The sequence below is a fragment of the Pseudophryne corroboree genome, chromosome 4, assembly GCF_028390025.1.
Source record: "Pseudophryne corroboree isolate aPseCor3 chromosome 4, aPseCor3.hap2, whole genome shotgun sequence".
Lineage (NCBI taxonomy): Eukaryota > Metazoa > Chordata > Amphibia > Anura > Myobatrachidae > Pseudophryne > Pseudophryne corroboree.
This window is the reverse complement of record NC_086447.1, coordinates 165,858,104-165,874,354: the sequence shown is the minus strand read 5'-3', so window position 1 is coordinate 165,874,354 and position 16,251 is coordinate 165,858,104.

Genomic DNA, 16,251 nt, shown 5'->3' with positions numbered 1-16,251 from the left:
ACACACACATATATATATATATATATATTTAATATATGTGATGCGGTCAATTTACCGGCTGTTGGGATCCCGGCGTTCAGCATACCGATGCCAGAATCCCGACACCTGGAAAAATGCCGTCGGTCATAGATAGATAGATTTAGGATCCAGTTAGCATACCGCCGTTCGGGATGCTGGCAGTTGGAATATTAATGCTGGAATTCCAACACTGGCCAGTAGACTGACGCTGAGATCCCAACATTGATCACAATGCCGGCGCCGGACCTCTGGCTGACGGCATCTTGATCATAAGTATGGCAGGGAGGGTTAGGGAAAGGCTGTGGGGGAAGGGGGGGAAGGTAGGTTTAGGCACTATAATAAGGGTTAGGCGGGGTGCTAGGGTTAGGCTGTGGGGAGGGAGGGTTATGGTCAGGCTGTGGGTACGGGTAGGGAGGGTTAGGATTAGGAGGGTAGAAGGGGAGGGTTAGAATACTTACCCAGCAGGTGTTGGGATTATGTGCATCGGGATGCTGCTGTTGGTCTTCTATGAGCGCTGGCATCCCAAGCACCAGGATCCTGATGCCATCCCACGCACACCCGCACACACACACATATATATATATATATATATATATATATACAGGAGTTGGTATGGTCGGCACTCCCTGGATAACAATGCAACTGCCCTGGTGCCTTCCTTTGTAGAAATGCAGAGAAAGAAATGTCCTTATAGAGAGGGGTATGCATCCATCCACTCCCAATAGTAAAGGAACAGGCGGTACTCCAAGGGTCTTGTAAAAACAAACTTGTATTCAAAATGATAAATCAAATAAATGGCATATTGTGGCCAACGTTTCAGCGCCGCGCAGGGCGCTTTTTTCAAGGCAATATGCTGCAAGACACCTGCACCTGCAGTTGGAGTTCCCGTGCAGGTGTCTTGCAGCATATTGCCTTGAAAAAAGCGCCCTGCGCGGCGCTGAAACGTTGGCCACAATATGCCATTTATTTGATTTATCATTTTGAATACAAGTTTGTTTTTTTACAAGACCCATGGAGTGCCGCCTGTTCCTTTACTATTGGGAGTGGATGGATGCATACCCCTCTCTATAAGGAAATTTCTTTCTCTCTATGTATATATATATATATATATATATATTAGAGATGAGCGGGTTCGGTTTCTCTGAATCCGAACCCGCACGAACTTCATGTTTTTTTTCACGGGTCCGAGCGACTCGGATCTTCCCGCCTTGCTCGGTTAACCCGAGCGCGCCCGAACGTCATCATGACGCTGTCGGATTCTCGCGAGGCTCGGATTCTATCGCGAGACTCGGATTCTATATAAGGAGCCGCGCGTCGCCGCCATTTTCACACGTGCATTGAGATTGATAGGGAGAGGACGTGGCTGGCGTCCTCTCCGTTTAGAATAGATTAGAGAGACACTTGATTTACTAATTTTGGGGAGCATTAGGAGTACTCAGTACAGTGCAGAGTTTTGCTGATAGTGACCACCAGTTTTATTTATAATCCGTTCTCTGCCTGAAAAAAGCGATACACAGCACACAGTGACTCAGTCACATACCATATCTGTGTGCACTGCTCAGGCTCAGGCCAGTGTGCTGCATCATCTATTATCTATATATAATATTATATATATCTGATTATCTGTCTGACTGCTCAGCTCACACAGCTTATAATTGTGGGGGAGACTGGGGAGCACTACTGCAGTGCCAGTTATAGGTTATAGCAGGAGCCAGGAGTACATAATATATTATATAGTGAGTGACCACCAGACACACAGTGCAGTTTATTTAATATATCCGTTCTCTGCCTGAAAAAAGCGATACACACAGTGACTCAGTCAGTCACATACCATATCTGTGTGCACTGCTCAGGCTCAGGCCAGTGTGCTGCATCATCTATATATATTATATATCTGTCTGACTGCTCAGCTCACACAGCTTATAATTGTGGGGGAGACTGGGGAGCACTACTGCAGTGCCAGTTATAGGTTATAGCAGGAGCCAGGAGTACATAATATTATATTAAAACAGTGCACACTTTTGCTGCAGGAGTGCCACTGCCAGTGTGACTAGTGACCAGTGACCTGACCACCAGTATATATAATATTAGTAGTATACTATCTCTTTATCAACCAGTCTATATTAGCAGCAGACACAGTACAGTGCGGTAGTTCACGGCTGTGGCTACCTCTGTGTCGGCACTCGGCAGCCCGTCCATAATTGTATATACCACCTAACCGTGGTTTTTTTTTCTTTCTTTATACATACATACTAGTTACGAGTATACTATCTCTTTATCAACCAGTCTATATTAGCAGCAGACACAGTACGGTGCGGTAGTTCACGGCTGTGGCTACCTCTGTGTCGGCACTCGGCAGCCCGTCCATAATTGTATATACCACCTAACCGTGGTTTTTTTTTCTTTCTTTATACATACATACTAGTTACGAGTATACTATCTCTTTATCAACCAGTCTATATATTAGCAGCAGACACAGTACAGTGCGGTAGTTCACGGCTGTGGCTACCTCTGTGTCGGCACTCGGCAGCCCGTCCATAATTGTATATACCACCTAACCGTGGTTTTTTTTTCTTTCTTTATACATACATACTAGTTACGAGTATACTATCTCTTTATCAACCAGTCTATATATTAGCAGCAGACACAGTACAGTGCGGTAGTTCACGGCTGTGGCTACCTCTGTGTCGGCACTCGGCAGCCCGTCCATAATTGTATATACCACCTAACCGTGGTTTTTTTTTCTTTCTTTATACATACATACTAGTTACGAGTATACTATCTCTTTATCAACCAGTCTATATATTAGCAGCAGACACAGTACAGTGCGGTAGTTCACGGCTGTGGCTACCTCTGTGTCGGCACTCGGCAGCCCGTCCATAATTGTATATACCACCTAACCGTGGTTTTTTTTTCTTTCTTTATACATACATACTAGTTACGAGTATACTATCTCTTTATCAACCAGTCTATATATTAGCAGCAGACACAGTACAGTGCGGTAGTTCACGGCTGTGGCTACCTCTGTGTCGGCACTCGGCAGCCCGTCCATAATTGTATATACCACCTAACCGTGGGTTTTTTTTCTTTCTTTATACATACATACTAGTTACGAGTATACTATCTCTTTATCAACCAGTCTATATATTAGCAGCAGACACAGTACAGTGCGGTAGTTCACGGCTGTGGCTACCTCTGTGTCGGCACTCGGCAGCCCGTCCATAATTGTATATACCACCTAACCGTGGTTTTTTTTTCTTTCTTTATACATACATACTAGTTACGAGTATACTATCTCTTTATCAACCAGTCTATATATTAGCAGCAGACACAGTACAGTGCGGTAGTTCACGGCTGTGGCTACCTCTGTGTCGGCACTCGGCAGCCCGTCCATAATTGTATATACCACCTAACCGTGGTTTTTTTTTCTTTCTTTATACATACATACTAGTTACGAGTATACTATCTCTTTATCAACCAGTCTATATATTAGCAGCAGACACAGTACAGTGCGGTAGTTCACGGCTGTGGCTACCTCTGTGTCGGCACTCGGCAGCCCGTCCATAATTGTATATACCACCTAACCGTGGTTTTTTTTCTTTCTTTATACATACATACTAGTTACGAGTATACTATCTCTTTATCAACCAGTCTATATAGTAGCAGCAGACACAGTACAGTGCGGTAGTTCACGGCTGTGGCTACCTCTGTGTCGGCACTCGGCAGCCCGTCCATAATTGTATATACCACCTAACCGTGGTTTTTTTTTCTTTCTTTATACATACATACTAGTTACGAGTATACTATCTCTTTATCAACCAGTCTATATTAGCAGCAGACACAGTACAGTGCGGTAGTTCACGGCTGTGGCTACCTCTGTGTCGGCACTCGGCAGCCCGTCCATAATTGTATATACCACCTAACCGTGGTTTTTTTTTCTTTCTTTATACATACATACTAGTTACGAGTATACTATCTCTTTATCAACCAGTCTATATATTAGCAGCAGACACAGTACAGTGCGGTAGTTCACGGCTGTGGCTACCTCTGTGTCGGCACTCGGCAGCCCGTCCATAATTGTATACTAGTATCCAATCCATCCATCTCCATTGTTTACCTGAGGTGCCTTTTAGTTGTGCCTATTAAAATATGGAGAACAAAAATGTTGAGGTTCCAAAATTAGGGAAAGATCAAGATCCACTTCCACCTCGTGCTGAAGCTGCTGCCACTAGTCATGGCCGAGACGATGAAATGCCAGCAACGTCGTCTGCCAAGGCCGATGCCCAATGGCATAGTACAGAGCATGTCAAAACCAAAACACCAAATATCAGTAAAAAAAGGACTCCAAAACCTAAAATAAAATTGTCGGAGGAGAAGCGTAAACTTGCCAATATGCCATTTACCACACGGAGTGGCAAGGAACGGCTGAGGCCCTGGCCTATGTTCATGGCTAGTGGTTCAGCTTCACATGAGGATGGAAACACTCAGCCTCTCGCTAGAAAACTGAAAAGACTCAAGCTGGCAAAAGCACCGCAAAGAACTGTGCGTTCTTTGAAATCCCAAATCCACAAGGAGAGTCCAATTGTGTCGGTTGCGATGCCTGACCTTCCCAACACTGGACGTGAAGAGCATGCGCCTTCCACCATTTGCACGCCCCCTGCAAGTGCTGGAAGGAGCACCCGCAGTCCAGTTCCTGATAGTCAGATTGAAGATGTCAGTGTTGAAGTACACCAGGATGAGGAGGATATGGGTGTTGCTGGCGCTGGGGAGGAAATTGACCAGGAGGATTCTGATGGTGAGGTGGTTTGTTTAAGTCAGGCACCCGGGGAGACACCTGTTGTCCGTGGGAGGAATATGGCCGTTGACATGCCAGGTGAAAATACCAAAAAAATCAGCTCTTCGGTGTGGAGGTATTTCACCAGAAATGCGGACAACAGGTGTCAAGCCGTGTGTTCCCTTTGTCAAGCTGTAATAAGTAGGGGTAAGGACGTTAACCACCTCGGAACATCCTCCCTTATACGTCACCTGCAGCGCATTCATAATAAGTCAGTGACAAGTTCAAAAACTTTGGGTGACAGCGGAAGCAGTCCACTGACCAGTAAATCCCTTCCTCTTGTAACCAAGCTCACGCAAACCACCCCACCAACTCCCTCAGTGTCAATTTCCTCCTTCCCCAGGAATGCCAATAGTCCTGCAGGCCATGTCACTGGCAATTCTGACGAGTCCTCTCCTGCCTGGGATTCCTCCGATGCATCCTTGCGTGTAACGCCTACTGCTGCTGGCGCTGCTGTTGTTGCCGCTGGGAGTCGATGGTCATCCCAGAGGGGAAGTCGTAAGCCCACTTGTACTACTTCCAGTAAGCAATTGACTGTTCAACAGTCCTTTGCGAGGAAGATGAAATATCACAGCAGTCATCCTACTGCAAAGCGGATAACTGAGTCCTTGACAACTATGTTGGTGTTAGACGTGCGTCCGGTATCCGCCGTTAGTTCACAGGGAACTAGACAATTTATTGAGGCAGTGTGCCCCCTTTACCAAATACCATCTAGGTTCCACTTCTCTAGGCAGGTGATACCGAGAATGTACACGGACGTCAGAAAAAGACTCACCAGTGTCCTAAAAAATGCAGTTGTACCCAATGTCCACTTAACCACGGACATGTGGACAAGTGGAGCAGGGCAGGGTCAGGACTATATGACTGTGACAGCCCACTGGGTAGATGTATGGACTCCCGCCGCAAGAACAGCAGCGGCGGCACCAGTAGCAGCATCTCGCAAACGCCAAATCTTTCCTAGGCAGGCTACGCTTTGTATCACCGCTTTCCAGAATACGCACACAGCTGAAAACCTCTTACGGCAACTGAGGAAGATCATCGCGGAATGGCTTACCCCAATTGGACTCTCCTGTGGATTTGTGGCATCGGACAACGCCAGCAATATTGTGTGTGCATTAAATATGGGCAAATTCCAGCACGTCCCATGTTTTGCACATACCTTGAATTTGGTGGTGCAGAATTTTTTAAAAAACGACAGGGGCGTGCAAGAGATGCTGTCGGTGGCCAGAAAAATTGCGGGACACTTTCGGCGTACAGGCACCACGTACAGAAGACTGGAGCACCACCAAAAACTACTGAACCTGCCCTGCCATCATCTGAAGCAAGAAGTGGTAACGAGGTGGAATTCAACCCTCTATATGCTTCAGAGGTTGGAGGAGCAGCAAAAGGCCATTCAAGCCTATACAATTGAGCACGATATAGTAGGTGGAATGCACCTGTCTCAAGTGCAGTGGAGAATGATTTCAACGTTGTGCAAGGTTCTGATGCCCTTTGAACTTGCCACACGTGAAGTCAGTTCAGACACTGCCAGCCTGAGTCAGGTCATTCCCCTCATCAGGCTTTTGCAGAAGAAGCTGGAGGCATTGAAGAAGGAGCTAAAAGGGAGCGATTCCGCTAGGCATGTGGGACTTGTGGATGCAGCCCTTAATTCGCTTAACAAGGATTCACGGGTGGTCAATCTGTTGAAATCAGAGCACTACATTTTGGCCACCGTGCTCGATCCTAGATTTAAAGCCTACCTTGGATCTCTCTTTCCGGCAGACACAGGTCTGCTGGGGTTGAAAGACCTGCTGGTGACAAAATTGTCAAGTCAAGCGGAACGCGACCTGTCAACATCTCCTCCTTCACATTCTCCCGCAACTGGGGGTGCGAGGAAAAGGCTCAGAATTCCGAGCCCACCCGCTGGCGGTGATGCAGGGCAGTCTGGAGCGACTGCTGATGCTGACATCTGGTCCGGACTGAAGGACCTGACAACGATTACGGACATGTCGTCTACTGTCACTGCATATGATTCTCTCAACATTGATAGAATGGTGGAGGATTATATGAGTGACCGCATCCAAGTAGGCACGTCACACAGTCCGTACTTATACTGGCAGGAAAAAGAGGCAATTTGGAGGCCCTTGCACAAACTGGCTTTATTCTACCTAAGTTGCCCTCCCACAAGTGTGTACTCCGAAAGAGTGTTTAGTGCCGCCGCTCACCTTGTCAGCAATCGGCGTACGAGGTTACATCCAGAAAATGTGGAGAAGATGATGTTCATTAAAATGAATTATAATCAATTCCTCCGCGGAGACATTGACCAGCAGCAATTGCCTCCACAAAGTACACAGGGAGCTGAGATGGTGGATTCCAGTGGGGACGAATTGATAATCTGTGAGGAGGGGGATGTACACGGTGATATATCGGAGGGTGAAGATGAGGTGGACATCTTGCCTCTGTAGAGCCAGTTTGTGCAAGGAGAGATTAATTGCTTCTTTTTTTGGGGGGGTCCAAACCAACCCGTCATATCAGTCACAGTCGTGTGGCAGACCCTGTCACTGAAATGATGGGTTGGTTAAAGTGTGCATGTCCTGTTTTGTTTATACAACATAAGGGTGGGTGGGAGGGCCCAAGGACAATTCCATCTTGCACCTCTTTTTTCTTTTCTTTTTCTTTGCATCATGTGCTGATTGGGGAGGTTTTTTTGGAAGGGACATCCTGCGTGACACTGCAGTGCCACTCCTAGATGGGCCCGGTGTTTGTGTCGGCCACTAGGGTCGCTAATCTTACTCACACAGTCAGCTACCTCATTGCGCCTCTTTTTTTCTTTGCGTCATGTGCTGTTTGGGGAGGGTTTTTTGGAAGGGACATCCTGCGTGACACTGCAGTGCCACTCCTAGATGGGCCCGGTGTTTGTGTCGGCCACTAGGGTCGCTAATCTTACTCACACAGCTACCTCATTGCGCCTCTTTTTTTCTTTGCGTCATGTGCTGTTTGGGGAGGGTTTTTTGGAAGGGACATCCTGCGTGACACTGCAGTGCCACTCCTAGATGGGCCCGGTGTTTGTGTCGGCCACTAGGGTCGCTAATCTTACTCACACAGCTACCTCACTGCGCCTCTTTTTTTCTTTGCGTCTTGTGCTGTTTGGGGAGGGTTTTTTGGAAGGGACATCCTGCGTGACACTGCAGTGCCACTCCTAGATGGGCCCGGTGTTTGTGTCGGCCACTAGGGTCGCTAATCTTACTCACACAGCTACCTCATTGCGCCTCTTTTTTTCTTTGCGTCATGTGCTGTTTGGGGAGGGTTTTTTGGAAGGGACATCCTGCGTGACACTGCAGTGCCACTCCTAGATGGGCCCGGTGTTTGTGTCGGCCACTAGGGTCGCTAATCTTACTCACACAGCTACCTCATTGCGCCTCTTTTTTTCTTTGCGTCATGTGCTGTTTGGGGTGGGTTTTTTGGAAGGGACATCCTGCGTGACACTGCAGTGCCACTCCTAGATGGGCCCGGTGTTTGTGTCGGCCACTAGGGTTGCTAATCTTACTCACACAGCTACCTCATTGCGCCTCTTTTTTTCTTTGCGTCATGTGCTGTTTGGGGAGGGTTTTTTGGAAGGGACATCCTGCGTGACACTGCAGTGCCACTCCTAGATGGGCCCGGTGTTTGTGTCGGCCACTAGGGTCGCTTATCTTACTCACACAGCGACCTCGGTGCAAATTTTAGGACTAAAAATAATATTGTGAGGTGTGAGGTATTCAGAATAGACTGAAAATGAGTGTAAATTATGGTTTTTGAGGTTAATAATACTTTGGGATCAAAATGACCCCCAAATTCTATGATTTAAGCTGTTTTTTAGTGTTTTTTGAAAAAAACACCCGAATCCAAAACACACCCGAATCCGACAAAAAAAATTCGGTGAGGTTTTGCCAAAACGCGTTCGAACCCAAAACACGGCCGCGGAACCGAACCCAAAACCAAAACACAAAACCCGAAAAATTTCAGGCGCTCATCTCTAATATATATATATACATGTGAGACGGGACAGCTGAAGGGTGAGAGGTATGTGACTGAACCATGATGGGGGAGGGGGAGGGAAGAAGTTGGCATGAATGTGCAGGATCAACCTGGGATGGATTGGGACAGAGACACGATGGGAGGAAGAAGGGGGATTTGAGCCACGAAAGGGAAGGCTGGGGTAAATAGCAGAGAAGGGGTGGAGCCAAGCAGGGCAGGCATTGACTGAGGTGACCTGTCTTAAACAAGTATATAAATACAAACATAGAGATATATATACAGTATCAAGTCACCAAATATAATTGCAAACATTTTCATTGTGGCAGTGCATACCTTTATACACAGTACTCAGGACACGGGCATCCCTTCCCCTATCAGCAGCAGCCACATCCCGCAGCTCAGTCACGATCATCAAGCCTGCCTTCATGGAGCTGAGCGTGGCTACTGCAGGCAGCTGTACTACAGGGTGGCGCTTGTATCAGTCATACTGCGGGATGTGCACTGTGACATCACGGAGCGGCCGCACGCAAGAGGCATTCCAGGGACAGAAACTGAAAGTGAAACTAAAGCGCAGGAAGAGCTTGTGAAGGCTCCTGCGCACCGCCCGCTATTACCACATTTATTATACCCATTTTTTCAACCCCTGGTCTGGAACAGAGGGAAGTGTGTGCTGTATGAGTGGGCGGGACCTTATGCGGCCACTCGCAGAATGGTTTGCTGTCAACATCAGCAGCATAGCAAAGCATATGGGCCTGTTTTTATGCGGGGCCTGGAGCTGCAGCTCCATCTGCCCCATTATTAATCCAGCTGTGGGTACTGTGTCCCTGTCTTGTACGCTGTAAAAATACAGGGGTGTTGTAAAAATAAAGGTACACTGGCCCTGTCCTGTATGCTGTAAAAATACAGGGGTGTTGTTACAATAAAGTACACTGGCCTTGTCCTGTATGCTGTAAAATAATACAGGGGTGTTGTTAAAATACAGGGGTGATGGCCCTGTCCTGTATGGTGTAAAAATACAGGGGTGTTGTTAAAATAGAGGGGTGCTGTGAAAATACAGGGGTGCTGTGTCCCTGTCTTGTGTGCTGTAAAGATACAAGGGTGTTGTAAAAACAAAGGTACACTGGCCCTGTCCTGTATGCTGTAAAAATGCAAGGGTTTTGTTAAAATAAAGTTACTCTGGTACTGTACTGTATGCTGTAAAATACAGGGGTGTTGTAAAAATAAAGGTACACTGGCCTTGTCCTGTATGCTGTAAAATAATACAGGGGTGTTGTTAAAATACAGGGGTGATGGCCCTGTCCTGTATGCTGTAAAAATACAGGGGTGTTGTTAAAATAGAGGGGTGCTGTGAAAATATAGGGGTGCTGTGTCCCTGTCTTGTATTCTGTAAAAATACAGGGGTGTTGTAAAAATAAAAGTACACTAGCGCTGTCCTGTATGCTGTAAAAATACAGGGGTGTTGTAAATATAAAGGGGCACTGTTCTGTTTGCTGTAAAAAATTAAGGGGCACTGTTCTGTTTGCTGTAATAATAAAGGGGCACTGTCCTGTGAAATGGAGAACAAAAATTTGGAGGAAAAAATAGCGAAAGATCAGGAACCACTTCCAGTTCCTAATACTAGTGCTGAAGCTGCTACTGCCACCAGTCATGACATTGACAATGCAATTCCACCAACGTCATCTGCTAAGGCCGATGCCCAATGTCATAGAGGGCATGTAAAATTAAAGAAGAAAAAATTAATAACCTCAAAAAATGATCTGATGAGAAACGTCAAATTGCCAATATGCCATTCACGACACGAAGTGGCAAGGAAAGGCTAAGGCCTTGGCCTATGTTCATGACTGGTGGCTATGCTTCTCATGAAGGAAGAGGGAAGCCCTCCTCCCTCTTGAAAATTTTTAAAAATAAAGCTTGTTAAAGCACAGGAAAAAACAACTGTGTGTTCAGAGATATCACAAATCCCAACGGAGAGTCCAAGTGTGTCAGCGGTTGCGATGTCTAGGCCTGACCTTCACAACACTGTATGGGAAGAGGAGGCTTCTACCACCATTTGCATGCCCCCTGCAGGTGCTGGAAGGAGCACCAACAGTCCAGTTGCTAATATTGAGATTGAGGATGTCACTGTTGAAGTACACCAGGATGAGGAGGATATTGGTGTAGCTGGCGCTGGGGAGGAAGTTGACAATGATTATTCTGATGGTGATGTGGTTTGTTTGAATAAGGCACCAGTGGAGACAGTTGTTGGCCGTTGGTTGAAAAAGCCCATTATCATGCCTGGACAAAATACTAAAAAAATCCACCTCTTCGGTGTGGAATTATTTCTCTGTGAGGATGAGGATGTAAACGCTGAAGGGGGTGAGGAAATATTCTACACATCGATCGTAGAATCGGTCCTACAGTATGTTCCTCAATCACAGTCTGGTATAGAGCTGCCAATGAGAGTGACAGACGGAGGCTGCAAAGGGTGGTGAGGACAGCTGAAAAGATTGTTGGGGCTGACCTACCTCCCGTCCATGAATTATACCAGTCAAGGGTCAGGAAGCAGGCAGAGAAAATCGTGGCAGACATGCAGCACCCAGGTCACAAACTGTTTGAACTGCTTCCATCAGGCCACAGGTATGCTGTATAAGTCCAGAGGCGCTGCCGTATAATTCCAGGGGTGCCCTGTCTAAACCTGCTTATCTCTAGTAGATATATCTTCTAGTGTGCACGGTGTATCCAGCATTAGAGAGAGGTTCTTCTCAATTATTTCATTCTAGGGACTCAAATGAATGGCTCCAATTAGGTTTTTGCGATTTATTTGCGACATTGTAAAAATAAAAAAATAAAAATAAAAATAAAGTAGAACTCCCACGTAATAGAGGTAAGTGAAGGTAACCAAACGGCTACATAGGAGCTGGCGTTGAGCCCCTGGTCACTTTGTGGTCACTATGTTTAGAGAGCCAAAAACAGCACGTGCTTCACTGAGAATCTAAGGAAGCGTAAAAGTGGGGTAGGGATAATTCCCAGTGAGCTGGTGGAAATAAAGGTAGCAGGGATTTGTAACAGCGGACAAGGGCCCTCATTCCGAGTTGATCGCTAGCTGCCGTTGTTCGCAGCGCAGCGATCAGGCTAAAAATCTGCACTTCTGCGCATGCGTATGGTGCGCACTGTGCACACGCGACGGACTTTCACAAAAGCCGATGCAGTTTCACACAAGGTCTAGCGACGCTTTTCAGTCGCACTGCTGGCCGCAGAATGATTGACAAGAATGGAGCGTTTCTGGGAGGTAACTGACCATTTTCCGGGAGTGTGCTGATAAACGCAGGCGTGTCAGATGCAAACGCAGGCGTGCCTGGGGAAACGGGGGAGTGGCTGGCCGAACGCAGGGCGTGTTTGTGATGTCAAAACAGGAACTAAATAGTCTGAAGTGATCGCAAGATAGGAGTAGGTCTGCAGCTACTCAGAAACTGCTTGAAAAAAATTAGACGCCGTTCTGCAATCCTTTCGTTCGCACTTCTGCTAAGCTAAGATACACTCCCAGAGGGCGGCGGCTTAGCGTTTGCACTGCTGCTAAAAGCAGCTAGCGAGCGATCAACTCGGAATGAGGGCCAATATCCACGGTCAGAGAGGAAAGTTATGCAACTCTCCAGCGTACTCAACTGTAGATCCAGAAAATAACATGGAGGATACTCACAGTAATAATAAAAATGGCGTTAGCAGGCTGATTAATGGCTCAGTACCTCAATATAGAAAAAGCAGCAAGCAGCAGGTGGGCAACCACATTTATCTGGTAGTAGGAGAGCTCTGCAGAGTGAGACGGGGATATATCAGCTGTGCAGTGGGAGGGCAGGTGCCAGGGTCCAGGCACTGTGCGGCAGCTCCTGGAGTAAGCTCCAGCTATGTTGAGTAGGCAGGTCTAATCCACCCTGCAGAGGAGGAAGCAACGTTGTCCGCGGCTCTGATGCACCCTGAGGGCCGAGTAAGGAGTCGGCCAGCGCACTCCTGGGACATCCGGCCGGCGATATAGCAGGGCTCAGGATAACAACGGGGGTCCCGGCAGTCTGTACGGCAGGCTGTGTCGCGGTGAGTGGCAGTCAGGAGGAGCCGCAAGTGCCTGCACCCTCACCTGAGCATACCTCCCAACATGACCCTCTCCAGGAAGGACAGACTGCTCTGCTCCTGGACTTCCCTCTTAGTGTATGATTGCCATCACCTGTGCTGAAACACCTTTCTTATCCATTAACCTGTTCAACACAGGTGCCGGCAATTATAAATTAATAAAAAAGTCCAGAAGCAGAGCATTGTGTTTCTCCAGGAGATGGTCATGTTGGGAGGTATGCCTGAGCAGGACGGGTCCCGGTGGTCAGAGCCCTCAACCTGCACAGTGACCTAGTGTTGCTCCCGGCTCAGCGATCTCCACCACCCGCGGTCACAACAGTCCCAGAGTCAAGGGACAGAGCCTGGGGCACTCGGAGCTGTTAACAGGCAGCGGAATGGAGGGTAAATCAGCATTTACAGCAGGGAGCTCCTTTGTTGCGTGTCCTCCTGTGATGGCCACCAAGCCACGCCCCCACATTTATGTTTTTATAGGTACTGGTAATTAGAAATTAGCCTGTAAATTAATAGGGACATACAGGCAGATTTATCAATATTATTTTTACTAAAATAATTTGAAAAAGGAGTTTACCACCCTTTTCACATTATTTTAGCATCACCTAAATGTACTAATGACCAATTCTGCTCCAAGCCCTTAAATTTGCTTCTTCTTTTTTTTTAGCAACCACATCACATTTCCTATACATGTAATGTGAAATGTGATCTGCCCGAATTTGCTAAAAAAAAAAAAAAAACCTGTAAAGAAATACCGGAGGGAGCACTGTGATAATAACGCTATCACTGTGCATGTGATGACGGCTATTTTCTGCAAAAAAATACTATGAGCAGTTTGGCAAGAGGATTCCCAGGGACAGAACTTTCTTGCAAGCTCTGTCCTTGCATGCAATAATTAATCCCTATGATGTATTCAATTATCACATTGCAGACTTGAGCAAATTTATCACATCCCATCCACATCTGAGATGCGGGTTATGTTAAATATGCCCAATAGTTAGCACTAATTCAGTGACACTTTATACAAGAATTACATGATTGTGCAGCATTATTTCAGCTCATAGCAATTTGTGCTGTGGCAAAAATGTAAACTCCTAAAGGAAGCTCAAATGGACAGGAAGAAAAAAAGGTTACATGAACTAATAAATTAATGTTAAAAAGACAGTATGCTGGAGCCTGAGGTGACCTTTTTGCAATCCCATGAAAATATGAGAACAACAGTTTTTTAAGGGCAGTTCTGAAAAGCAGAATATTGGCATACACCAATTGTCTGTGGTGGTCATTCCGAGTTGTTCACTCATTGCCGATTTTCACTATGCTGCGATTTGCTGCTAAATGCGCATGCGCATGGTACGCAGCGCGCATGCGCTAAGTTATTTAACTAAAAACTTAGCAGTTTTGCTGGTGTTCGTACAACGCTTTTCAGTCGCACTGCTGATCAGTAAATGATTGACAGGAAAGGGGCGTTTCTGGGAGGTAACTGAGCGTTTTCCGGGAGTGTGCTAAAAAACGCAGGCGTGTCAGGGAAAAACGCGGGAGTGTCTGGAGAAACGGGGGGTGGCTGGCCAAACACAGGGCATGTTTGTGACGTCAAACCAGGAACTAAACGGACTTAGCTGATCGCAGTCTAGGAGTAGGTCTGGAGCTACTCAGAAACTGCAAAGAATTATTTAGTAGCAGTTCTGCTAATCTTTCGTTCGCTATTCTGCTAAGCTAAGATACACTCCCAGAGCGCGGCGGCCTAGCGTGTGCAATGCTGCTAAAAGCAGCTAGCGAGCGAACAACTCGGAATGAGGGCCTGTATACACTAGGTGGACAGAGGCATTGGCATTTCTATAATGGGTGCACACGGGCCCCTGGGTACAGGGGGGCCAACACCGCACCCATTGCACCCATTTTAACACTTACCTTTCTGGAGTCCAGCGCCGGGACCTGCAATTGCGGCGGAAATCGCCACCAAAATGGCCGTCACGCATGCGCGGTAGCCAAATTGGTCTCCGGATCATGGCGGGCGCCATGTTTCTGGAGACCTTTGAATGCGCAGCAGACACCGGCACAATACCGGAGTCTACCACGCCATACAGAGGAGGGGCCCACCTAGTTTGAAAAATTTATATATTCAGAATGTCCACACCAGAATGTCGGCAGGTTACATAGTAACAGAGGCGTAACTAGGGTTTTTGGAGCCCAGGGCAAGATCAATAATGGCGCACCCCCCCCCCCCCCCCCCCCCAAAAAAAAAAAATTTCTTAATAAAAATAATAAATTAATAAAATGATAATAAAAAAAAAAATACAAAAGGAAAGTATGTGCAGACGCCACCGGTGTCACTGCATATAAAGATGTCAGGGTGTGTGTGTATGTATGTGTATGTAGGTGCGGTGGTCGAAGTTGAATTTTTGAAGGTGGAATGAAAGAGTGCAGATAGCAATTATGCGCGCGCCGAAGGCGCGCGCGCTCCGGAAAAGGGGTGTGGTCACTCAAAAGGGGCGTGTCCTTCAGTGTAGTAGGACCCCTTATACTATCTAGTACTGGTGCCCCTTTCACATTATAGCACACGGTATGAGCCGAAATTCACATTATAGCACACAGTATGAGCCGAAATTCACATTGCCCCACACGGCATGAGCCGAAATTCACATTATAGCACACAGTATGAGCCGAAATTCACATTACCCCACATGGTATGAGCCAAAATTCACATTATAGCACACGGTATGAGCCGAAATTCACATTATAGCACACGGTATGAGCCGAAATTCACATTACAGCACACGGAATGAGCCAAAATTCACATTACCCCACATAGTATGAGCCAAAATTCACATTATAGCACACGGTATTAGCCAAAATTCACGTTACAGCACATGATATGAGCCAAAATTCCCAATAGAGTTAGGGGATCCTACCCCCAGAATTAACATGGCCTGTGGGGCACTATGATGAGGGGAGCCCACCCCCTTAATAGACTAATTGCAGAGTTTAGCAGCGGAAGGGCTGCAGCGGTTTCTCACCCCAAGCTGCGGCGCTTCTGCCACCTCCGACACTCCACATCTTCGGCACCACCCGGGATGCAGAGCACCGCACCGGGTATGCACCCTTTTCAGTGTGGCCTGCTGCGCTCCGAAGGGGTTCTTGTTTCATGCTGCAGGATCCCGATGTGCGCCTTCCTCCCCGCTGTTACTGTCACGGTAAGCATTAGTATCGTTTACCGCAGAGGCCATTTTCTGAGGCATATGTGTTAAACCTCAGGAACTGAGATGCCCTTCTCACCATACAGCTGTGTGGCCGAGCCGGGCGGGGGGACAGCC